Genomic DNA, 27,057 nt, shown 5'->3' on the forward strand with positions numbered 1-27,057 from the left:
ATTAGTCCAAAATCTCTGAATACCCAAGATAGAATTCATAGATCATATGAAGCTCAAGAAGAAGGAAGGCCAAAATGTGGATGCTTCAGTCCTCCTTACAAGGGTGAAAAAAAATACTCATTGAAGGTAGAAGGTGGGAGAGACTTGAGACGAAAAGAGGAAAGGGAGAGGAACAAAAGGGGCAGGATTAGGTATGGAAGGAGACAGGAATGATATACTAAGGTCCAGGAATTGGAACAGAAGTATGTAGGGATGGGAGATGGAGGATGGGGGATGGAAGATGGGGGATGTGGAAAGGGTGATAGGCATCAGCAATTTCCAGATGTCAGGAAAGCAAGGGCCTCCCAGGACTCAGTGAGAATCAGATTTGCTGAAATGCCCAACAAAAGGGAAGGAGAAGCTATAGAGACCATATTCAGATGTTAGGCAAGGCCCCTAGTTTGGTTAAGGAGCCACCCACTCATCTCCAAATTTTTAACTCTGAATTGTTATTGTCCAAGGGAAATATGGAAACAAAGTGTGGAGCAGAGAAGAAAGGAAAGGCCATCCAAATATTGCCATACCTGGGGATCCATCCCATACACAGACATCAAACTTAGACATTATTGTGGATGTCAAGGAGTGCTTGCTGACAGGATTTTGATTTAGCTGTCTCCTGAGAGGCTCTGCCAGAGCTTGACAAATACAGATGCTCCCAGCCAACCATTGGACTGAGCACTCGGACCCCAATGAAGGAGTTAGGACAAGGTCAGAAGTAGCTGAGGGGGTTTGCAATCTCACAGGAGGAACAACAATATCAACCAACCAGACTCTCCCCCCCCCCACCGAGCTCCCAATGAATAAAATACCAACCAAGTACACATGGAGGGACTGATAGCTCCAACTGCATAAGTAGCAGAGGATGGCCTTGTTTTGCATCAGTGGGTGAAGAGTTCCTGTGAAGGATCCGTGTTCCAGTGTAAGGGAGCGCTAGGGTGGGGAGGCAGGAGTGGGTGGTGGGTGGGTTTGGGAGCACCCTCCTCAAAACAGGGGTGTGGGAATGCGATGAGGGTTTTCCAGATGGGAAACCAGGAAAGGGGATAACATTTGAAATGTAAGTAAATAAAATATCCAATTAATAAAAAGAAAGGAAGAAGGAAAGAAAAGGAAGGAAGGAAGGAAGAGAGGGAGAGAAAGAAAGAAAGAAAGAAAGAAAGAGAGAAAGAAAGAAAGAAAGGAAAATGTGTAGTGATTATGGGATGCCTGAAAGGAGATGCTGTACAGGTTTGTGCGTGGCAGAGGAGGATAGAGGTGGGACAGGATAAAAGGTGCTTCAGGACAGAGCTATGGGGATCCTATTTATACCTAGCAATGACCTCCACAGGGAGATGGAAGCATGGTGCCAACGACTCTAATCAGGCTGTTACAGGGCTGAAGCTAGAGTGGAGAAATAGTAATGGAAAATAGGAAGAATAGTATGTTCAGATATCTGAGATCCTTTCAGGTGTAGTGACTGTGAAGTCTCAGATAGAAAGTGCTTATAAGTACTGGTGGCTGACATGAAGGAATGGGTATGGACTAGAGTGGAGAGCTGAGAAAGAAAAAGTATTAGTTTGCTTCCATGATTTGGCAAATCTTTTGGCATTGATGTAGGATGCAAGCTGCTAACGGGCTGAGAATGAGACTAGAGAAATGTGACTGGGGACAGGAATAAAAAGGAAAATCCCTTACCTCAGTTCTAGCCTGATTTGAACATGTGGGGAATAGGGTCCCAGATAGAATATATATATCTGCAACTGACACAAAGATATGGTCAGAAGAAAGATGGCTGACTCATTCTTGAAATTTGGTGGGGCTAACATTTATTGGAAGTAGGTGGGAGCATAGGCCCCTGTAAGCAATCTGATACGAGGTTTTAAATAACATTGGAGAGATTGCACTGGAAAATTATTAGAAATTGTATACCTGACTCTGGGTTCAGTATTGCTACTGGTGATCCTAGATACACAGTGTTTCTAGGTATTGGCCATTGACACAAGGGAATAAAAATTGACTAGGAGGGAACTGCTCAAGTTTCTACAGAAAGCAGGATAGTTGGGTCTGTGAGAAGATTTGGGAGAATCACCAGGAAATGAGCAAGGTTGGAAGAAATGGTGTCAGCATGCTTCAAGGCTGAGAACAAATTATTTTCTATATGACACAAAACTGTGTATTCATGTTTTCCCTTTTGCCTTAGAAAGTAGCATTCATTTTCTGAGAACCAAAAGACAGGTTATAAAAAGTGATCTTTGGGGGCTTGGGGATTTAGCTCAGTGGTAGAGCTCTTGCCAAGGAAGCGCAAGGCCCTGGGTTCAGTCCCCAGCTCCGAAAAAAAGAAAAGAAAAAAAAAAGAAGTGATCTTTGTGACTAGGTATTTGGGCAAATTATGTTCTCACTCACTTTAAATATTATAAATTTGTTTTAGTTCCTTTTCTTCGTGTTACTTCAGAGTTAATAAAGTCTATTCATGGGGGAACATAGGATTCAGCTTCATTTCTTAAAATTTTAGCACATAATCTTTTTTCTTTTAATTTGTATTATATTCAATGATAGGTAAAAATTTATAAATTTATAAATAAATTTTCCCACTAAGCAGAAAATATTTACATAGCACCAGCTTCTTAAAAGTTGCCTACAGTATGTTCAAAATTTACCCTTAATTATTTATAAACTAACTCAAACCTATAGCACATGTTTGTTAATTCTTCAGTTCTATTCTCCTGCTTGTATCCTCCATTAAACATTATAGTAACATTTAAGCAAAGACAAAATTATAATGCCTACAAGTTTGCTACATTGTAAAACTTATTAGAATAAAATAATAAAAGTGTAAAAGAAAAAAATAAGATCTTGACTGATTTCCTCTAAGAAGACGTCTAACAGAAATGTCAAGAATTAAGTCAGACTTGAGAACAGAAAAGGAGCAAAATTCAGCTAGTAAACATTTGTTATTCCTATAAAGCATGCATATTAAACAAAAACAATTGCTAAAAATTGTAAAGAATTTTGTTTTAAAAGTTTATTAGATATATTACTCAACAAAACTAAAGTTCGATGACTTTCATTCCAAACCAACTCTGCTATTACAGGCATACTTAAAATGCATGTAGAAACAAGGAACCTAAGAAATGAGGACAGAACATTTGCTCTAAGTTTCTCAGACATTGAGACTTTTTTTTTTTGTAAAGCAGCATTGTGTTGCCTTAGGCTCAACAGATTCATATACAAATGCTCATCACAGAGTTTAGATTAGAATTTTTAGATTAGAATTGTTTTATCTTTCAATAGTCCCTCCCCCTTTATATTTTAGCTCCCTTTTCCCATGTATGGTAAAACACATTCTAACCAGGTGGTCTATACTACAGATTTATGACAAAGTCAAACATTTACACAGATACTAATCTATACTAATCTTAAAGTGTAGGCTTTCCTTTGCCCTGGGAGGGCCCTTACCATTTTTTTTTTCTTGCTGCTGGGGCACTACTATCAGGGTCATCTTGATTTATGTTTTGTTGTTGTTGTTGTTGTTGTTGTTGTTGTTGTCATTGTTGTTTGCTTGTTTGATTTCTATGTGTCCATAAAATTATTACATGTGCAGCTCACTTTATTTCAATCATGGCATCAGTAAGACTGAAGACAAATATCCAAGAAACCTAACCAGATAAGTCTTCCACAGCAACAGTATAGCATTCATGAAAGTTTTCAATCCTCAAAGTTGAAAAAGATCCCACTACTGAAAATTCCCAGGTTGTCACTAAGATATTATCATTTTTTTCTCATCCAATCAGTAGTCTCCACTAGGTCTTTTGCTTCATCATCTATTTGCAAGTTTCAGTTTCTGGTATTTAACTTTCCATATATATCTCCCTCAAACCAAACATATAATAGAAGGGTAAGCAGTTCTGGTTGAAAATATTGTACATTTGGGGTTGTTGAGTAGCTATTGTATTAAGGGCCTTTTTTAAAATTTTCATAATTTTGTTTTATTCATTGCAACTTTAAGAACAGCTTATTACCTGATAATGAAGTTTACATATGGATATGAATAGGACATGCATAGGACCTATCTACTGGCCAGGCATCTAGACCACAATAATGGGCTTCATTTGGGGAGATATTGTTCATTTTCACAATTCCATATTTACCAATTGCATTGTACTGTTTTCTATTGTAGTCCCGGTTATCATACACTTGGAGTCCCAAGTGGGAGCAAGAACAAAATGAATACACAGACCAAACATCCAAGTTCCTGACCAGTATGGTATCTCCTGCATATCTAATATGGTCCAACTGGTATCCGCCATTCAATGTTTATGACATTGTCATATTTCTTTTATGGAGATAAGAGAATTTGTACCAGAGGTAACGGTAGGGTTCAGAGTGGTGTGGGATTCCTCATAATTGGGTTTTCTGGCAATTTACACTATAGAATATTTGACTGAGGCATGTAAGACTTCCAACAAAAGTGTAATGATCCACTCTACTCTATATAAGAAAAGACACGTTTCCCTTAGTATATAGCAGGACTTGGAATTCCTGCTTGACAATAAGGCCCATGAGTATCCAATCCTGTCATGTAGCCTTACCATGCTAATGGTACCCCATATTAGTTCCCCCCACAACTCCCAAGCATACTGCATACACTGCATACATACGAAGAAAACTTAGATAGCAGGTTTTAGCCTCTGCTCATATCAGAAATAGGTTCCCTGTTGCCATAGAAAAGAGAGATAGGCTATTTTTTTTATTTCCTCACAAAAATAATAAAATAACTAGTAAGACATACTGCTATGGGTGATTGAAACTCTCTTGAAATGTAACATGATTCCTGGAGCCTTGATCCATCCACAAACATATATCTCAATCTTCAAGGTATTTGGACTCTCTTTGATTAAGAAAAATGAAATTAACAGGGTTATTACTCTAATTTACAGTTTGATACATTCTGTTTTGAAGGATCACTGTTTTGTCTTTTCTATGACAGAGAGCTCATAAAACAGACTCCCAGTAAGGAGAGTAAGTCTGGGACATATGGGCACACGAGCTCAAGCTGAAAGTCGCTCATGTATACATTTATATATTGTCAGTGTAAATTACCTATAGTGTAAATTACCTTTCTCATTTCCAGGATAATATCATTTCTTGTACTGCATTCATGTTAGCATGTAGACTGTTAATTCTTGTCCCACAGTCAATTTGTCACCATCTGATACTCATATGGCAAGACTTGAGTGATGGAATCAAGTTTCTTGAAGTATATACCATGGATGATGCCATTATCCCAACATTTGTAGCACAACCTCTACTGCATTGTCAGTGGTTAATACACGTTAAAAATGAAAGTACTTGGATATATTTAGGAGTTTCAGATTGGGTGCATTAATAAGAATTCATTTGATTTTTTTGCAATGGATATTCCCACAATAGATTCCATTCTTCCTCATTTGTGGCCTTATAAAGTAGTTTGTCAAGATAGAGAACTTAGTTGTGCAGATTCTATATATATCATATGTCCTCAATGAATCAAATTGGCACTGCATGTCCACATTCCATAGAAACCCTATATCCTCAAAGAATCAAAGTGACATTATGCTGGATAGTTTTATGTTAACCTGACACAAGCTAGAGTTATTTTGGAGAAGAAAACCTCGACTGAGATAATGTTCCCATCCCCAAATGGCCTGCAGTCAAGATGGTCATACATATTTGTGGAAGGATTATTGATGAGAGAAGACCCACTGTATCATGAGCTATGCTATCCCTGGGCTTATGGACCTGGTTGTCATTAGAAATCATGGTGAGTAAGCCATCATGTAGCAAATCAGTAAGTGTTCCTGAATGTACTCTCCATTAGCCCATGCCTCCAGATTCTTGTCCTTCTTGAGTTTCTGCCAATATTTACCCAAGTGATAGGTTGTGCTACAGAATTATAAACTAAAATGAACCTTTTCATTTACAATTTGAATTTGGTCAAGAAGTTTTATTACAGGAATAGAAACCCTAACTAAAATAAACAATGACTTTACATTTGTGAAAACTAATGTATTTTACATTGTCTTAACAGATGGAGAGCCTTTATCCTGAAACTTTATAACAAGACTTCTATGATTATAAATGGAGTGGAACAATTTTGTCCCTTTCACATAATCCTATTGCATCCACCAAACCAATATTAGATCATATACACACTGGAGTATAATATATCCCTATTGTTGTCTGGAGAAAAATTTAAATCAGAGGCTAAACACAGCCAAAAATGGTTTGAGGATTTTGAATTCTTGGGATATCCTGAACAATTGCCCCCCCCCCTTTTTTTAACCATTTCCAGGATTCTCCCACAGGGGAAAAAAAGATTAGTTGACTCTGAATGACCACATGGATGCAGATGAAAGCATCTTTGTGGCCTAGACATGTATAAAAAAAGGCAACTTCTGCAGGATGACCACAAAACTTGCAAGGTTACAGACAACTGCATGTTGGATAATGCTGCTATGGTTTATTGCTTCTGAGTCCTGAACAAGGTAATTAATAGTCATTTATTCATAGATTCTGGACTTAGAAGAGAGGTGTGTTCCAAGACAATTTTAATAGCCACATAGATGGTTTTTCTAGTCTCAATTGATGCCTTGCAAGGGGTAAAATATTTCAAAGAGGATATAGTTTGCGGGTGTATTTGGGCCTGTCTGAGAAGATTGTCTTCAGCCCAAACAGAAGTTCAGGTTCCTGTTGTTCTCTCACTACTATACTGTAAAGGAACCATTTTCCTCTTTGGGGAAAGCATGAGAGTCATATTATTTTCTTATCTTTTTGTTTCCCTAAGGTTGGGATTTCTTTGCTATGGCAGTTCAAAGGATAGCAGAGCTTGTAGATTTCCAAATAAAGTCTTGACCCATTAGTGAAACAAGATAGTTGTTTCCCTGTAGGAGTTTGTGAATGACCTCAAGTGCTCCAAGCTTGTATTACTACTGACACAGTCAAAAGAAACAATATTCTTATCTGTGGTCCCCCAAGAGGTCTGTAAATACCATGAGAGAGGAGCCATAGTAAATTAAGAAACTATCTACAATGAAGTGATTGCAATGATCTTCTATGTTTATTGTTACCATAGGCCTCTGGTACCTAAAATTATTTTCACAGTTTTCCATGGGAGATGGAGAAAATGAGAAAGTCATCTTCAGAAATATCTCAGGTGCTCACTTGACTGGTTGGTACAATCTTTGAATTACCTAGCACCTTCTCTTCTATAAGATGGCTGATGGGGTTGGGGATTTAGCTCAGTGGTAGAGTGCTTGCCTAGCAAGCACAAGGCCCTAGGTTCGGCCCCCAACTCAAAAAAAGAAAGAAAGAAAGAAAGAAAGAAAGAAAGAAAGAAAGAAAGAAAGAAAGAAAGAAGGAAGGAAGGAAGGAAGGAAGGAAGGAAGAAAAAAGAAAAGAAAAAAGATGGCTGATAATTCTCTGCCTATTTGGGGCATTTCATTCTTTCGTGGTGTTCTTGGTAATAACGGGCACATTAGTTCTGCCACAATCTTACCTGATGGAGAGGCAGCCTTTCTTGTTGGCTCCTTGCTAGTCCTTTGTCTACTCTGGAGTAGGCCACCACCCCAGAGGTCTTGTGAATGTTTTACCAAAATGATAACAAGCAGAATTATCTTCCTTTTTATGTTTTAGTCTGCTTTTCAGTTGGGATTATTGATTGTTCATATTCCTACAGGGAGGGTAGGATAAGCCATGAGACCTTCATCTGAGTAGCCAGCAGCTACTAAACAGCTGCTAAGTATAATTCTCATTGCACATGGCCTCAGGGAGGTAATAGAGTACAGAGGATGAGTAAGACTGGTAGAGGAGCATCACCTATGTGGCTATTAAGAAGTTCTCATCATTGTTGGGTAAATTTTTCCAGGGGAGTTCTATTTCATGAAAGAAGCGCCCACAACCTTTACTGTTATCTATGATCTGTAGGAAAGTCTAATAAACACATTGATTTACCCACAATGAGCTTTGTCAAACTTTTCCCATGTAGGATACCTGGCGGAGACTGTTTGCAGTGGATATGGCAGAACAGAAGTCTTTTTTACTTGCTAGCATCAGGTAGAATGCTTTTTTGGTTGTTAGGTTCTATCCTGGCAGTACGAAGATGCTTTGATAACAGTAAAAGGTCTAGAGCAGACATTACAAGCTCCAAGAGTATGATTTCATAGATGAAGATATCAGCAAGCAACTGTATTGGCTGCCTGGCCACTCCTATAAGAGATAAACACTAGGCTGAGGTATAAGACTGGAGAAAGTGTGAAGGTATAAAGAAGGAACTGCAGCAAGAAAGGTGTACAAGGCAAACAGCCTCACTAGTAGCCTCTGATTCAGTGAGTAAACTGTATAAAGTATAAAAGAGAAAGAGAAATGTAAGTTTTGGCTTGCCAGTTTTTAGGACTAGAGGGAAATGGAGGGAAAGCCCAAATTCGTATTAGACCACAAATACAGAGACCCCTGGGATTATAAAACCTGAAACTTATAGAAGATGTCAGATTGTAATAAGAGAAGGAATGACATACAAGCAAGAAAAAATACCCTTCAATTCTGATCTTTGGGAAATTCATAAACCATCAGAAAGATGGCAGTCTTCAAAATGGTACAATGTAAGAGACCCTGGAGTCAAGGAATACTCAACAAGAAAACCACTAGAAAGTTCCAGATGCCAAGAAAGCAAGAGACTCCCATGACCCAACGGGGATGACTTTAGTTGAAATACCAAACAAAGAGGAGGGAGAGCCTATAGAAACCATATCCAGAGGTTAGGCATGGCCCCTGCATCCATCATCCCCAAAATTTTAACCCAGAATTGTTCCTGTCTAAAGGAAATATAGGGGTAAAGAGAGGAGGAGAGACTGAAGGAAAGGCCATCCACAGAGTGCCCCACTTGGGGATACATCCCATATGCAGACACCAAAACCAGACACTATTGTTGAAGCCAAGAAGTACTTGCTGACAGAAATCTGATATGGCTGTCTCTTGAGAGGCTCTGGCAGAGTCTAACTAATACAGGTGTGGATGCTCACAGTCAACCTTCAGATTAAGCACAGGGAACACTGTGGAGGAGTTAAGGGAAGGACTAAAGTAGCTGAAGGGGTTTGCAACCCCATAGGAAAAACAACAATATCAACTAACCAGACCACCCAGGGCTCACAGGAACTAACCAAAGAGTTCTCAGGGAGGGTCCCATGGCTCCAGTTGCATACATAGGAAAGGATGGCCTTATCTGGCATCAATGGAAGGAGAGGCCCTTGGTCCTGTGAAAGCTTGATGCCCCAGTGTAGGGTAATGCTAGAGCAGTGAGGTAAGAGTGGACTAGGGGGAGCACACTCAGAATTAGGGGAAGAGTGGATGGGATAGGGGGTTTGCAGAGGGGAATCATTTCAAATATAAATAAATAAAATATCTAATTAAAAAAGGAAAGAAAGAAAGGAATTTAGAATTAAGGAATAGCCTTAAACAGGCAATGAAAGGATCTCTCACAGCCTGGTTTGTGAGACTATCAGATACAGGGACACATTAGGTCAATCTGAGTGCTGTGGAAGCAGAGAAACAGAATAATATAATCACATATACACCCTGGAGACACAACCCCAATTACCTGAGGTGGTACAAATGGAATCAGTCCATGATGAGTGGGCTCATAAAAGTAGTTATAAGTACTTGGCCATCATCACTGGAGATCATCATAGATACCAGTAGAGAAGACTCAGGATACTGAGTGGACAAGAAAAGAAGGAAGCAATATATACCAGACCATGGGGCCTGACAGGACATTTCACAAAGACTTGAGGAAGAACTAGATTCAGGAAGGACACTGGCATGGAGTTTCATTAGCCTTGCTAAGTTCTCTAGTGGTCCAGGATCAGTATGAAGTAATAAAGACTTTGTTGGATCTAAATTACTTAGACTTGAATGTAATGAGTATATATAAAGTGGAAGACCCACCTGGAGGAGACAAGAGAAAGGCAAAGCATAGGAAGAAGTTTGGTGGAATAAGAGAAAGCAAATGTGATACAACTTGAATCATTTCAGTTCCTAAGGGGGAAAAATTAAGTAGATCCAACGTTTGTGTTAATGAACTTCTGGAGGATGTTAAAGCCAGAGGATCAGTTTATAAAAGGAATCTAAGTTAAAGCAATACGATGCATAAAATCATGTTTCTTACAGCAGTAGGCAATTATCTGTCCAAACTAATCAGGGTATTTTTGTTTCCTTCAAGAAGTTGAGACTATTTCCTTCTGTAGGGCCTCCCTTAGCAGCCAGATGCGATGTGTGCAGAGACAACTGCTTCATCTACAACCAGTGTCTATCCAGCATCTGTAGGACCCAGAGAATCAGCCTGAATATCTGGTGCAACAAGAAAGAATGGGGTCTCATTCATCACTAACTCTGAATGGAGCTGAATGGTGTGAATCTGACACCAACTTTGTCTTGGGTGGAGAAATGCAAGAAGGTTCCATAGAGTAACTCCAGTATTTGGAAGTGAATGTCTCAGAGAGAAGGACTGGGGACTGTGAAAAGTTAATTTAGCGATCCTAACCATGCTAATGTACCCAAAATGGATCAACGAAGGAAGAAACTAATACCAATGTATTAAATATTGTATGCTGTGTTAGACCTTGATTGTGTTTGACCTTAATATGTTCTTAGTTGTGAGATTCTACAATACCCTGACATTTCGTTGCAACAGATGACAGTGGATCTTCAATGTTCTTCACCAAGCTTTTCTCCACAGTTTCACTATGTATTATTTTAAAAAGTGCCACAGAACATTAAAACATCATTCTGCCTATGAATAAATGGTTGTCACTTATGGAGAGCATAAGACCAAGATTTAATTCTTTTTGGTTTTGTTGGTTTGGTTTGGTTTGGTTTGGTTTGATTTGATTTTTTGGTTTTTGGTATTTGGTTTTTTATTTTGTTTTGTTTTTCAGTTTTTAATTTTTTGAAGATTTGGAAACTTGTATAAGAGACACTTGATAAAACACTTGCCAAAACAAATATGGGAAATAATTCATAAATGGTAGAAAAGCCAGGTGTTGCCATAGAATTCTTGGGAGATTTAGGGTTGGGAAAGGCACAAATGATACCCACAGAAGTGATTGAAAAAGAATTGTGGAAGACTGTGCCTGCAATGCAGAAGACTAAAAAGAATGTAGAAGCAGGTACTCCCAGAAATCATAGGGTGGTTACTGAGGAGTCCTAGTACTTGAATTTTGTTATTTCCAAGAGTTTTTGCCTGAAGAGATTGTTGTCTTTGGCTATCAAACTAGGAGAAATAATGTAGGACTAGAGGCAAAATATGCCCTCCAACAAGCTACTTCTGGTAGTTCCACAAGTTGCTTCTAAGGATGCTAGGTAGAATTAAACCCTAGAGTCCTGCTCAGCTGTGGATCTTGTATTATGATAGACATGCCAGGAATGCAAGCTAATAAAAGAGTGGTTTGAGAAGTTATAGATAGATACAATTTTCTAATTGGACTTAGGAGCATTTCAAAGGATGAAATTCACATTTAATACTAATTACTCAGAAAAAATGGCAAAGGGACATGGCAGGTTCCAGTTGAGAAGTAACTATTATTAGATAGTTCAATGATGCACCAGCTAAAGTGTTTTCCCATACCTATCTATCCCATCACAGGTGATCAACTCAGTCTGTGTCAATTTGGATATGTGTTTGTTTCTTTGCTACTCTCAACTTTCTCATTTGGATTTTGTAGTAGGAGAAAAACAAGACTCACTAGCTACCATATTCTGAAGATAGATGAATTATATATATATATATATGTATATATATATACATATATATATGTATATATATATATATATAAAGATGTGGGTTCTTACTTGAGCAGAAAGATTATAATCATGCATTTAGATAACACCCTCCAAAGTACAGAATTACTATAGAAGAAGAGTTGTGAAAATTTTATAAAACCAAAAAAAAAAAAAAAAGGTAAAGAGGTTTGTAAGTGACTGTCCACAAACCCAAGCAACTGCCATCTTGGAGAGTTCAGCCATACCCCCTTGCAAAGCAATTATATCAGCTGTACTTGTTCTACATCTCCACATGGAGAGGTGTGTTAGGACATAAGACCCTCATATGAGTATCTAGAAGCTTCCTACAACCTATTTCATACAGTGCTGCTATGCGCTATGACCTGAAGGAGGAGGGAGAATACACAGGAATGTGCGTGGAGTCTCAATCTGTTTCTTTGGGGCCTTCATCTCAGATGCATAAAGGCTTTCTAAATGTCTAAATGCAGGCTGTTGGAGAAAGAACTCACATCTTTGTAAGCAACCCTTCTCCTCTCCTCTGTATAGAACTCAAGTAAAGTCATTGGCATTCTAAAACACTTTAAAATGTGTGCTGTCCCAGCCCTGCAGCTGGCAGTCTTGATCATATTAGGAGAACCATTGTCTTAGTTTAGTGGCAATATATAAGGCATTTTGGTGTCCATGGGGAGATGAGTACCTGAGAGTCTGCATAGCCAGTGTATGTGGGGTTTGGTAGCTCCAGAATGACTTCTGACATGGATATTTTGGCTGATTTTATGGGAAGGATGACTTTAGGTTCTGCATGTCCTCTAGGAGAGCCCCAGTTGTGGTAGGTGCAAGGAGTGAAGGCCACAAAAAAGGATGCAATGAGATGAAGTACAGTTTCTGGATTTTAAGAAAGAATAGAGTATCCAGGTTCTAGGAAGCATCTTGAGGGAGATGTCATCTGGGACCTCATAATTTTACAGTTCTGGTATGCAGTTCTATTCTAAACAAGCTCTCAGGAGAGGTGGCTGAGAGAGAATTATGTCTTGCCAGTCATTAATTAGAGTGGTCTTCATCCCCCATGGTGAGTCTAAAGGCTATATTAACTAGTCTAAACCCTGTCTTAGTGTTTTATTGTTTTAAAGAGATACCATAACCAAGGCAACTCTTATGAATATGAACATTTAATTGAGGCTGGCTTACAGTTTCAGAGGTTCAGTCCATTATCATCAAGGTGGGAAGCATGGCATCATGTAGGCAGACTTGATGCTGAGGGAGCTGGGCATTCTATCTCTTGATCTAAATGCAGTCACGAGGAGACCGGCTTCTGCAGGCAGCCACGAGAAGGCTCTCTTCCACACAGGGTGGATCCTGAGCATAGGAGCTTCAAAGTCCACTCCCACAGTGCCATACTTCTTCTCCAATAATGTTATACTTCCTAATAGTGCCACTTTCCATGTGCTAAGCATATTCAAACCACCTGGGACCTCTTGGAGTAACATTCCATCTGTAATAAAGACTGACCTATTTCACAGAATGTCTGGAAACATCCCCTTAAAGTCTTTTATTATATAGTCTGTAGTGGGAAAATTGCTTTGTTTATCATTCATTCCTCACCTCTGAAAGTTGACAGTCACACACAAGAAGCAGAAAAGGAAGGAGTAGTAACCATTTTGTCTGGATCCAGATGCTCTTCACATAGCAATGTTAGGCATCTGAGCATTAAAGGGACTGTTATAAGCCCCAATGTCAGGATCCCTTCACAAAAGGGTCACAAAAAATATCTTCTGATGATTGGCACTGACCTGTGGAAGAGGATCCTATAATCCTTTGGCCCTTGATACAGTTAGAATTATTCAGTTATCTTTCTCATTCATTTGCATTCAAACTGTGCCCAACACACCATCCAGTGTCATAGTCTGGTCTCATGTCCTGTGAGATTACTCAGATAGCTCTAGGCAATGATCAGGATCCCCTTCTACCTTCATATGCAAGGTTACTAAAATGGACTTGGGTTCTTACCAACCTGATAGGCCATGTTCCCTTGGCTAATTCCTGGGCCTCATCAGATTATTTTCTGTTCCTTGGTGCGTTCTCCAGAACTGTAGGAGGGCTAATATCTGATAATAGTGGTCAGGTAAGTTCCTCTCTCTCCTTGTCCTACAGTTCACACTACAGTGATGAGAGTTGAAATCACCATTTCTGAGTTCTGTTACAAGCCCTCCAGAAATGTTGTTGAATTCTTAGACAGAGATATAGAACAGTGTGGTTTTTCTGCCAAGAAGCTCTGCTTCCATTTCAAGTAGCTGAATAAATTCACATATGAAATCTGAAATCTGAGCACAGAGGGATGTTGCCTTGTATGTCTTTCTTTAGCTCCACATTATATTTTAGCCATTCCATCTCCCTTACATGGTAACATACATTCTGATTGTGTGATCTACACTACACGGCTGTGAAAGATTCATACATGTGTATAGATACTGATCATGTTATGTTGTTTTCCCTTTATTCTGGGGGAACTCTTAACAAAAGTTAACCTTGGAATAGGCCTTTCTAAGGACAGAGTCAAGAGTGACCTTAGGTTTCATGCTCTGAAGGGAGATATACCTTTCATTCCTGTGAGGAAACCCATAGACAGCACTGTTCATACACAATGAAATACTTTTTCTATGTAATTTACTGTGTTTATTTCTGAATCAACTATTACAGAATTTCCCAATCTCATTTCTCTACTTTCACATTTCTGATATTTACCAGAGTCGTTTCCAAATTAGACATTAAAGGTTTTGTCTTTTCAAAACTTGCAAGTAATGCATAAGTACTCTAATCTTTCCTAGTAACAAAAACTGATTGAATGTTTCTCTTTAGTCCAGCTCCTGAGGATGACAGGTCTAGTCTAGTAAAAGGTTTTTCTTCTCTTGGGATGTATTAGTTGAATTTGGGTAACAATTTTCCTCTTAATTAAAACACTTCCTTATGAAGGAGAGGTCAGGTTTCCAAAAGCCAGAGATACAAGGTCTAGCAGCTCCTGAAATTTAAAATTTATCAAAAAATCAAAAAAAAAAAAAAACCAAAACAAAAAACAGTAAGTGACAGAAGAAGAGACTCAACAAAATGCAGCTATTTTGAGATATTTGCTTCCCCTATAATTCCCTTTTCCCATTTAAAAATTAAGTAAGGTTCAGGTGTCTGTACAATTTGAGCAATTAACTTAGCCTGCCGAGTTCAGCATTTTTTCATTGACAGGTTGTAATTATGACTATGTAGAGGTGTGGCTCTAATGGAGTAGGAGACACATGTGTGAGCTGGAATGATTATATAATTATGAAGTATATATACACTGATGCTATTTTAGAATACAAGGACTGTACTTGCCATGATTTTTCACTGTCCTTATCTTTAATATTTGTAGAGAGGGAAAAAAAGACATATATCTTTTGAACAATATGAATTTAATTGTCAAGCTTTTGATTATTCCTACTTCTTTGTAACCCCATCTCATTACTTCTAGTCCTTCACTTTAACTGCTTCATAGATAACCAAGAAATATTAGTTGAGGTTGATAATCTGAATTCATTGTCTTAAACATATCACAACTAATGCATAACTCACTCATCAAAGTGATCTTTAAAACTTTGTAATATATCCTATCCCAGAGTTGAGTCTGGTGAGTCTTTCTGATATTTCACTCATGCAACTTTCTTAAAACCCTAGATAACACTCAGTTCCCAAATCAATCGCCTTTCCAGGTCTGTTGGCATCTGCTTGAATTTCCTTTATTATGTCAATTTTGACTAGGACCTTATCTGACTGCCCACAAACAGTGAGTACCTCACACATCATCATATCTATCCTGTCTATACAGCTAGATCCTGTACACCCTTAGCCAAAATCTAGCAAATGAGTATTTCTCATTTTCCCCTCCATGTACTCTCCCCAAGCATCAGATCTATTCTCAGATGCTAAGCTAACACAAGGCCAGAGAAATTGGATGCCGACTTATCCCCTACTCCCCACCTGACATTATTCCACCTAAGCCATATCAAAACTCAGATTCCTATGATTCTGTGACCTGCCTATCCTTCCTTGTCCATATTACACACACACAACTAATAAAAGGAGTTTGGAGTTTACATGTTCAGATATCTTCTGAAAAATAAAAAGCAACATGAAATATCAAGGCAGTATCTCCCAACAAAAAAACATCAGTCTTATAGAAATGTTTAGCAATAAGAAGTTTTTAGATGAATCCCAGGAAAGAGATAACATTTACAAAGGCATTCATAACCTCAATCAGAAGAAAATGGGAGGGCTTTAAAGGAGACACAAAGAAAGAAATTTAATGAATTTAACGTGAATAAAACAAATTTATAGCTGTTGAAAATAATGAAGAAAATTCAGGGTTTGAAAACAGAGCATAATAAACATAGAAATATTGAAGAATACCCAAGTCAAAATGAAGATCGAACTGAAAAAAATCTATAACACGACTAGAAAAATCCATGAAAAGGCTCAGACTTAGAATGAATCAATCAGACAATAGAATATCAGGACTCAAATATAAAGCAGAAGATAAAAAAATAACCAAAGAAGATGAAAAAATTTACAGGAAATAAATATACAGAAATTTTGGGACATCATGAAAATAACAAATGTTTTATTTATCAGAATAGATGATCAGAAAAAAATCCCAAGTCAATGGGATAGACCAGATCTTCAAAATCTTCAATAAGATCATAGAAGAAAACTTTCTCATACTAATGACTGTGTGTGTGTGTGTGTGTGTGTGTGTGTGTGTGTGTGTGTGTGTGTTGTTCTGGGTTATACAGGACTTAAAAATATCTACAGTATATTCTACTCAAGCACCACTCTAAGTACATGAAAGCTTCTCCTAAATTTAGGCCACATCATGGAAAAAACCTAAATCTTTGTAAGTTCAGAAAGATTAAATGAATACAGTGTATTTTTATCTGACTGCATACAAAGAAAATTGAAAAATATCAACAAATAAATATATATTAACTACACAAATGTTGTCTTATGGAAAATAAACAACATTTTATCAATAAATGTGTTCGAAATAAATCACGAAATCAAGAAAGAAATTAAAAAAATTGCGAAACTAAGTGAAAATAAAAACACAATGCAACCAAATATCTGAAATGCATTGAAATCAGCCCTGTGATGAAAATTTATAGCTCTAACTGTTTAAATTTCAAATCAAAACATAATGAAATAACTTAATGATACAGCTTAATAATTTGGAAAAGAACCAACCAAATCCAAAATGAGTCAACAACAAGAAATATTAAAAATCAAGGCAGAAATTAATTAAACACAGATGAAAGCAATACAGCAATCCAGATAAACCAACAGAATTTTTGCCCTCATAATTAATCCAAAGAAAGGGAAGTAAATTAGCAGAATCAGAATTGAACCAGGCAACATTACAACAAACACAAAAGAAATTCAGAACTGTGATCTGTTCTGCAGCCTGATTCCATGCTTGTGATCTGTGCAGTTTTCTTAGACCATGTTAATGTCTGTGTTCTGAATGCCACCACTAAGACCATGTTGGTTCCCTGGTCCTTACTTTTACTGGAGAATGTGTTAATGTCTGTGGTCCATGCTGTTGCTACTGGAGAGACCATGTTGATATTTGGGGTCAGGTTTGCTGCAGGAGAACCTGTTGAATCTCAAGTTCCATACTGCCACAGGAGGCTATTTGGTAATCCACAATCTATGCTGCTGTTATGAATTATAAGCAAGAGAGAGTCTTTTGCAGTAATATTAATAGCTACAGCCTCATAATTGAGAAGGACAGACATTGAAGCCTCTGGAAAAATGGCCCCTCAAAAAAAAAAAAAACTAGATAAAATATTGTGGAAGAGAAAATGCTGAAATGTAGCTCTACACAGTTGATGGCTTCTAGGGAAAAGGGGAGAAAGACTCAGGGTTTTTTGTTTTGTTTTGTTTTGTTTTGTTCGGTTTGTGTTGTTGTTGTTGTTGTTGTTGTTGTTGTTGTTGTTGCTTTTAAGGGACTGGCCACAAGGAGTTTAACTATTTTCCAATGAGTAAGTATATGGGTAACATAAATTGGACTTGGTGCATTTTCTTTCCTTTTCATTGGTATGGGGCGGGCACAAGGATGAGAGGATAGATCTGGGAAGCAAGTGTGATCTGGGTGCATTGTAGGAAATTGTCAAATAATCAATAAAAATAGCATTTTGTTTAAAAGCTCTATAATCCATTAAGCTAGAAATCATAAAAGAAATTTAAGGATTAAACCAAACCACCGAAATTAAACCAAGAAGAGATAGAAAAGATCAACAATATATACAGACTCATAGCAAATGAAGTGATTAAAATAATAATAAAAAGCTTTCCAGCTGAAACTAGATGGAGTCACACAGAATTCTACTAGACATCCAAAGAAGATTTACAATTGAACTTTCTTAAATTATTAAAAGAATATATATGCAAAAGAAATTGCCTGAAATTTTTTATGAAAAATTATATGCAGAAAGGTCTTTGATAAAAACCCAACAGGTTTTCATAAAAAAAGTACTAGGGAGAGTAGACCTCAAAAGAATGTACCTCAACATAGTAAAATAACCAACCTCATTTAAAATGGATAAAATCCTAAAGTAATCATACTGAAATCAGCAAGGAGAAAGAGCTGTACATTAACCTCACTTCTTTTGAACATTGGTTTTGCAGCACTAACTGGAGCAATAGATAAGAGAAGAAAATTAAAAAGATTCAAAAACTGAGAAGTAAAATGTCAAATAACTCTATTTGTAAATGATATACATAAAATGTCTCAAAATTTCTACCACAAAATTTTTAGAAGCAATCAACAGTATAAGTTGTCCAGATACAACTTGCAAAAATCAATAAACTTTTATAAACATCATCAGCAAATATACTGAGAAAGAGATCTTAGCATACTCTCATTTATAATGGTTGCAAAGAAAATAAAATACCAAACAAATCTGAGGAAGGAAGTGAAAGACGATTACTATCCAAATTTTTGATCACAGAAAAAAAGTAGAAAAACTGGAAAATGGAAATACAGCCCAGATTCATGGGTTGGAAGTGATAAAATTGTGAAGATGACCATTCTGCCAAAAGCCATTAATACATTCAGTGTAATCAAAATGAAAATTCCCATCTTATACTTCACAGAAATACAAACTATTATCCTAAAATGCATCTAGAAGTACAAAACTCCTCATCAAAAAAAAAAAAATGCTAGAAGCACTACTGCTCTAGACCTCAAGATATATTACATAGCAATGTATCTTAGGGTTTTATTGCTGTGAAGAGATACCATGGTCATGACAACACTTATAAAGAAAAACATTTAATTAGAGTTGGCTTATAATGTCAGAGATTTTATCTATTATCATCATGTTAGCTGGTGCATATGGTGCTAGAGAAGGAGCTAAGAGTTCTACATCTTAACCATCAGGTAGCAGAAGTGAATGTGAGCCATATTGGGAGTAGCTTGAAAATATGAGATGTCAAAGCCTACTCCCACAGTGACACACTTCCTCCAACAAGGCCACACCTACTCAAACAAGGCCACACCTCCTAGTAGTACTACTTCCTGTGGGGATATGGGACCCATTTTTATTCAAACCACCAGACCATAGTAATAAAAACAATGATATTGGCACAAAAACAGATATGTAAACAAATTGAAAAAAAAATCAAAGACCGAAGCAATGAGTTTATATCACATTAACAAAGATGCCAAAATGAACACTGGAAGAAGGAAATTGCCTGCAAATTGTGCTGAGAAACTTGATATCCACGTGTAAAGAATGGAATTATGTCTGTATCAACAACTTTCACAAAAACTAACTTCAAATAAATCAAAGACCTCAACTTGAAACACAAAGAAATACTTAAAGAAGAAATCAGCCAGTATTCTTCATGATATCCATGATATTGGTGTAGGGAAGAGCTTTCTGGCTTTATTTTCCAAGGAAATAAAACAGCAGTTGACAAGTGCAATCTTATAAAAATAAATAGCTTCTATGCAGCTAAGAAAACAATTACATTAAGAGGACACTCACAAAATGGTAGCTATATTTCTAAAAGCAAATTAATATGTAAAATACAACCCCCACAAACACACCAAAACAAAACAATGAAACAAATGACCCATTTAAAAATGTGTTAGGGATCTAGCAAAGACTTCTAAATAGAACAAATAAGAAAGACTAAAAAAATACCTATAAAAATTGTTCATCGACCGGAAGTCCCACACCCGCGGATCCCGGCCCGCAGCAGCTCTCTGCTCCCAGACCCCGTGAGAGAGAGAGAACTCACCGCCTGGTCAGGTGGGCACTCCTGAGGCTGCAGAGCGGAAGAGACCACCAACACTGCTCACCCCTGCCCACATCCCTGGCCCAAGAGGAAACTGTATAAGGCCTCTGGGCTCCCGTGGGGGAGGGCCCAGGGGCGGCAGGACCCCTGCCTGAGACACCGCCAGAACCTGAAGGAAACAGACCTGATAAACAGTTCTCTGCACCCAAATCCCGTGGGAGGGAGAGCTAAACCTTCAGAGAGGCAGACAAGCCTGGGAAACCAGAAGAGACTGCTCTCTGCACACACATCTCAGACACCAGAGGAAAAAGCCAAAGACCATCTGGAACCCTGGTGCACTGAAGCTCCCGGAAATGGTGGCACAGGTCTTCCTGGTTGCTGCCGCTGCAGAGAGCCCGTGGGCAGCACCCCACTAGCGAACTTGAGCCTCGGGACCACAGGTAAGACCAAATTTTCTGCTGCAAGAAAGCTGCCTGGTGAACTCAAGACACAGGCCCAAGGAACAGCTGAAGACCTGTAGAGAGGAAAAACTACACGCCCGAAAGCAGAACGCTCTGTCCCCATAACTGACTGAAAGAGAGGAAAACAGGTCTACAGCACTCCTGACACACAGGCTTATAGGACAGTCTAGCCACTGTCAGAAATAGCAGAACAAAGTAACACTAGAGATAATCTGATGGCAAGAGGCAAGCGCAGGAACCCAAGCAACAGAAACCAAGACTACATGGCATCATTGGAGCCCAATTCTCCCATCAAAACAAACATGGAATATCCAAACACACCAGAAAAGCAAGATCTAGTTTCAAAATCATTTTTGATCATGATGCTGGAGGACTTCAAGAAAGACGTGAAGAACTCCCTTAGAGAACAAGTAGAAGCATACAGAGAGGAATCGCAAAAATGCCTGAAAGAATTCCAGGAAAACATAAATAAACAAGTAGAAGCCCATAGAGAGGAGACACAAAAATCCCTGAAAGAATTCCAGGAAAACATAAATAAACAAGTAGAAGCCCATAGAGAGGAGACACAAAAATCCCTGAAAGAATTCCAGGAAAACACAATCAAACAGTTGAAGGAATTAAAAATGGAAATAGAAGCAATCAAGAAAGAACACATGGAAACAACCCTGGATATAGAAAACCAAAAGAAGAGACAAGGAGCTGTAGATACAAGCTTCACCAACAGAATACAAGAGATGGAAGAGAGAATCTCAGGAGCAGAAGATTCCATAGAAATCATTGACTCAACTGTCAAAGATAATGTAAAGTGGAAAAAGCTACTGGTCCAAAACATACAGGAAATCCAGGACTCAATGAGAAGATCAAACCTAAGGATAATAGATATAGAAGAGAGTGAAGACTCCCAGCTCAAAGGACCAGTAAATATCTTCAACAAAATCATAGAAGAAAACTTCCCTAACCTAAAAAAAGAGATACCCATAGGCATACAAGAAACCTACAGAACTCCAAATAGATTGGACCAGAAAAGAAACACCTCCCGTCACATAATTGTCAAAACACCAAACGCACAAAATAAAGAAAGAATATTAAAAGCAGTAAGGGAAAAAGGTCAAGTAACATATAAAGGCAGACCTATCAGCATCACACCAGACTTCTCGCCAGAAACTATGAAGGCCAGAAGATCCTGGACTGATGTCATACAGACCCTAAGAGAACACAAATGCCAGCCCAGGTTACTGTATCCAGCAAAACTCTCAATTAACATTGATGGAGAAACCAAGATATTCCATGACGAAACCAAATTTACACAATATCTTTCTACAAATCCAGCACTACAAAGGATAATAAATGGTAAAGCCCAACATAAGGAGGCAAGCTATACCCTAGAAGAAGGAAGAAACTAATCGTCTTGGCAACAAAACAAAGAGAATGAAAGCACACAAACATAACCTCACATCCAAATATGAATATAACGGGAAGCAATAATCACTATTCCTTAATAACTCTCAATATCAATGGCCTCAACTCCCCAATAAAAAGACATAGATTAACAAACTGGATACGCAACGAGGACCCTGCATTCTGCAGCCTACAGGAAACAGACCTCAGAGACAAAGACAGACACTACCTCAGAGTGAAAGCCTGGAAAACAACTTTCCCAGCAAATGGTCAGAAGAAGCAAGCTGGAGTAGCCATTCTAATATCAAATAAAATCAATTTCCAACTAAAAGTCATCAAAAAAGGTAAGGAAGGACACTTCATATTCATCAAAGGAAAAATCCACCAAGATGAACTTTCAATCCTAAATATCTATGCCCCAAATACAAGGGAAACTACATACGTAAAAGAAACCTTACTAAAGCTCAAAATACACATTGTACCTCACACAATAATAGTGGGAGATTTCAACACCCCACTCTCATCAATGGACAGATCATGGAAACAGAAATTAAACAGTGATCTCGACAGACTAAGAGAAGTCATGAGCCAAATGGAGTTAACGGATATTTATAGAACATTCTATCCTAAAGCAAAAGGATATACCTTCTTCTCAGCTCCTCATGGTACTTTCTCCAAAATTGACCATATAATTGGTCAAAAAACGGGCCTCAACAGGTACAGAAAGATAGAAATAATCCCATGCGTGCTATCGGACCACCACGGCCTAAAACTGGTCTTCAATAACAATAAGGGAAGAATGCCCACATATACGTGGAAATTGAACAATGCTCTCCTCAATGATAACCTGGTCAAGGAAGAAATAAAGAAAGAAATTAAAAACTTTTTAGAATTTAATGAAAATGAAGGTACAACATACCAAAACTTATGGGACACAATGAAAGCTGTGCTAAGAGGAAAACTCATAGCGCTGAGTGCCTGCAGAAAGAAACAGGAAAGAGCATATGTCAGCAGCTTGACAGCACACTTAAAAGCTCTAGAAAAAAAAGAAGCAAATACACCCAGGAGGAGTAGAAGGCAGGAATTAATCAAACTCAGAGCTGAAATCAACCGAGTAGAAACAAAAAGGACCATAGAAAGAATCAACAGAACCAAAAGTTGGTTCTTTGAGAAAATCAACAAGATAGATAAACCCTTAGCCTGACTAACGAGAGGACACAGAGAGTGGGTCCAAATTAACAAAATCAGAAATGAAAAGGGAGACATAACAACAGATTCAGAGAAAATTCAAAAAATCATCAGATCTTACTATAAAAACCTATATTCAACAAAACTTGAAAATCTTCAGAAAATGGACAATTTCCTAGACAGATACCAGGTATCAAAGTTAAATCAGGAACAGATAAACCAGTTAAACAACCCCATAACTCCTAAGGAAATAGAAGCAGTCAACAAAGGTCTCCCAACCAAAAAGAGCCCAGGTCCAGACGGGTTTAGTGCAGAATTCTATCAAACCTTCATAGAAGACCTCATACCAATATTATCCAAACTATTCCACAAAATTGAAACAGATGGAGCACTACCGAATACCTTCTACGAAGCCACAATTACTCTTATACCTAAACCACACAAAGACACAACAAAGATAGAGAACTTCAGACCAATTTCCCTTATGAATATTGACGCAAAAATACTCAATAAAATACTGGCAAACCGAATTCAAGAGCACATCAAAACAATCATCCACCATGATCAAGTAGGCTTCATCCCAGGCATGCAGGGATGGTTTAATATATGGAAAACCATCAACGTGATCCATTATATAAACAAACTGAAAGAACAGAACCACATGATCATTTCATTAGATGCTGAGAAAGCATTTGACAAAATTCAACACCCCTTCATGATAAAAGTCCTGGAAAGAATAGGAATTCAAGGCCCATACCTAAACATAGTAAAAGCCATATACAGCAAACCAGTTGCTAACATTAAACTAAATGGAGAGATACTTGAAGCAATCCCACTAAAATCAGGGACTAGAAAAGGCTGCCCACTCTCTCCCTACTTATTCAATATAGTTCTTGAAGTTCCAGCCAGAGCAATCAGACAACAAAAGGAGATCAAGGGGATACAGATCGGAAAAGAAGAGGTCAAAGTAACACTATTTGCAGATGATATGATAGTATATTTAAGTGATCCCAAAAGTTCCACCAGAGAACTACTAAAGCTGATAAACAACTTCAGCAAAGTGGCTGGGTATAAAATTAACTCAAATAAATCAGTTGCCTTCCTCTATACAAAAGAGAAACAAGCCGAGAAAGAAATTAGGGAAACGACACCCTTCATAATAGACCCAAATAATATAAAGAACCTCGGTGTGACTTTAACCAAGCAAGTAAAAGATCTGTACAATAAGAACTTCAAGACACTGAGGAAAGAAATTGAAGAAGACCTCAGAAGATGGAAAGATCTCCCATGCTCATGGATTGGCAGGATTAATATAGTAAAAATGGCCATTTTACCAAAAGCAATCTACAGATTCAATGCAATCCCCATCAAAATACCAATCCAATTCTTCAAAGAGTTAGACAGAACAATTTGCAAATTCATCTGGAATAACAAAAAACCCAGGATAGCCAAAGCTATCCTCAACAATAAAAGGACTTCAGGGGGAATCACTATCCCTGAACTCCAGCAGTATTACAGAGCAATAGTGATAAAAACTGCATGGTATTGGTACAGAGACAGACAGATAGACCAATGCAATAGAATGGAAGACCCAGAAATGAACCCACACACCTATGGTCACTTGATTTTTGACAAAGGAGCCAAAACCATCCAATGGAAAAAAGATAGCATTTTCAGCAAATGGTGCTGGTTCAACTGGAGGGCAACATGTAGAAGAATGCAGATCGATCCATCCTTATCACCCTGTACAAAGCTTAAGTCCAAGTGGATCAAGGACCTCCACATCAAACCAGACACACTCAAACTAATAGAAGAAAAACTAGGGAAGCATCTGGAACACATGGGCACTGGAAAAAATTTCCTGAACAAAACACCAATGGCTTATGCTCTAAGATCAAGAATAGACAAATGGGATCTCATAAAACTGCAAAGCTTCTGTAAGGCAAAGGACACTGTGGTTAGGACAAAACGGCAACCAACAGATTGGGAAAAGATCTTTACCAATCCTACAGCAGATAGAGGCCTTATATCCAAAATATACAAAGAACTCAAGAAGTTAGACCGCAGGGAAACAAATAACCCTATTAAAAAATGGGGTTCAGAGCTAAACAAAGAATTCACAGCTGAGGAATGCCGAATGGCTGAGAAACACCTAAAGAAATGTTCAACATCTTTAGTCATAAGGGAAATGCAAATCAAAACAACCCTGAGATTTCACCTCACACCAGTGAGAATGGCTAAGATCAAAAACTCAGGTGACAGCAGATGCTGGCGAGGATGTGGAGAAAGAGGAACACTCCGCCATTGTTGGTGGGATTGCAGACTGGTAAAACCATTCTGGAAATCAGTCTGGAGGTTCCTCAGAAAATTGGACATTGAACTGCCTGAGGATCCAGCTATACCTCTCTTGGGCATATACCCAAAAGATGCCTCAACATATAAAAGAGACACGTGCTCCACTATGTTCATCGCAGCCTTATTTATAATAGCCAGAAGCTGGAAAGAACCCAGATGCCCTTCAACAGAGGAATGGATACAGAAAATGTGGTACATCTACACAATGGAATATTACTCAGCTATCAAAAACAACGAGTTTACGAAATTCGTAGGCAAATGGTTGGAACTGGAAAATATCATCCTGAATGAGCTAACCCAATCACAGAAAGACATACATGGTATGCACTCATTGATAAGTGGCTATTAGCCCAAATGCTTGAATTACCCTAGATCCCTAGAACAAACGAAACTCAAGACGGATGATCAAAATGTGAATGCTTCACTCCTTCTTTAAATGAGGAAAAAGAATACCCTTGGCAGGGAAGGGAGAGGCAAAGATTAAAACAGAGACTGAAGGAACACCCATTCAGAGCCTGCCCCACATGTGGCCCATACATATAGAGCCACCCAATTTGACAAGATGGATGAAGCAAAGAAGTGCAGACCGACAGGAGCCGGATGTAGATTGCTCCTGAGAGACACAGCCAGAATACAGCAAATACAGAGGCGAATGCCAGCAGCAAACCACTGAACTGAGAATAGGACCCCCGTTGAAGGAATCAGACAAAGAACTGGAAGAGCTTGAAGGGGCTCGAGTCCCCATATGTACAACAATGCCAAGCAACCAGAGCTTCCAGGGACTAAGCCACTACCTAAAGACTATACATGGACTGACCCTGGACTCTGACCCCATAGGTAGCAATGAATATCCTAGTAAGAGCACCAGTGGAAGGGGAAGCCCTGGGTCCTGCTAAGACTGAACCCCCAGTGAACTAGACTATGGGGGGAGGGCGGCAATGGGGGGAGGGTTGGGAGGGGAACACCCATAAGGAAGGGGAGGTGGGAGGGGGATGTTTGCCCAGAAACCGGGAAAGGGAATAACACTCGAAATGTATAGAAAAAAAAGAAAAATAAAATTAAAAAATAAAAAAGTAAAAAAAAATTGTTCATCATAGAGAAATCCAAATTAAAACATTTTCTTACCCCAGTCATTACAGCTAATATCAACAAAACCAAAAACATCAAATTCTGGGAAGATTCTGAGGAAAGATGGAACCCTTACACAATCTTTACAGGAATGTAAATCAGGAATGTCATATCAGTATGGATATCCTCTAAAAGTAAAGGTAAACTTATCATATAGCCCATCTATACTAGTCTTTTGCATATATATGTTCAAAGGATTCCTCATCCTACTCCACAGATAATTGCTCAGCAATGTGAATTGTTGCCCTATTCAAAATAAACAGGTAATGAAAACCCCAGAAATGTCCTTTAACAGAAGAATGAGTAAGGAAAATATAGTACAAATATACAATACATACTTTTCAGCTATAGGGTGAAATGCAGTTATAAAAATGTG

Source organism: Rattus norvegicus, chromosome 5 (genome assembly GCF_036323735.1).
Source record: "Rattus norvegicus strain BN/NHsdMcwi chromosome 5, GRCr8, whole genome shotgun sequence".
NCBI lineage: Eukaryota > Metazoa > Chordata > Mammalia > Rodentia > Muridae > Rattus > Rattus norvegicus.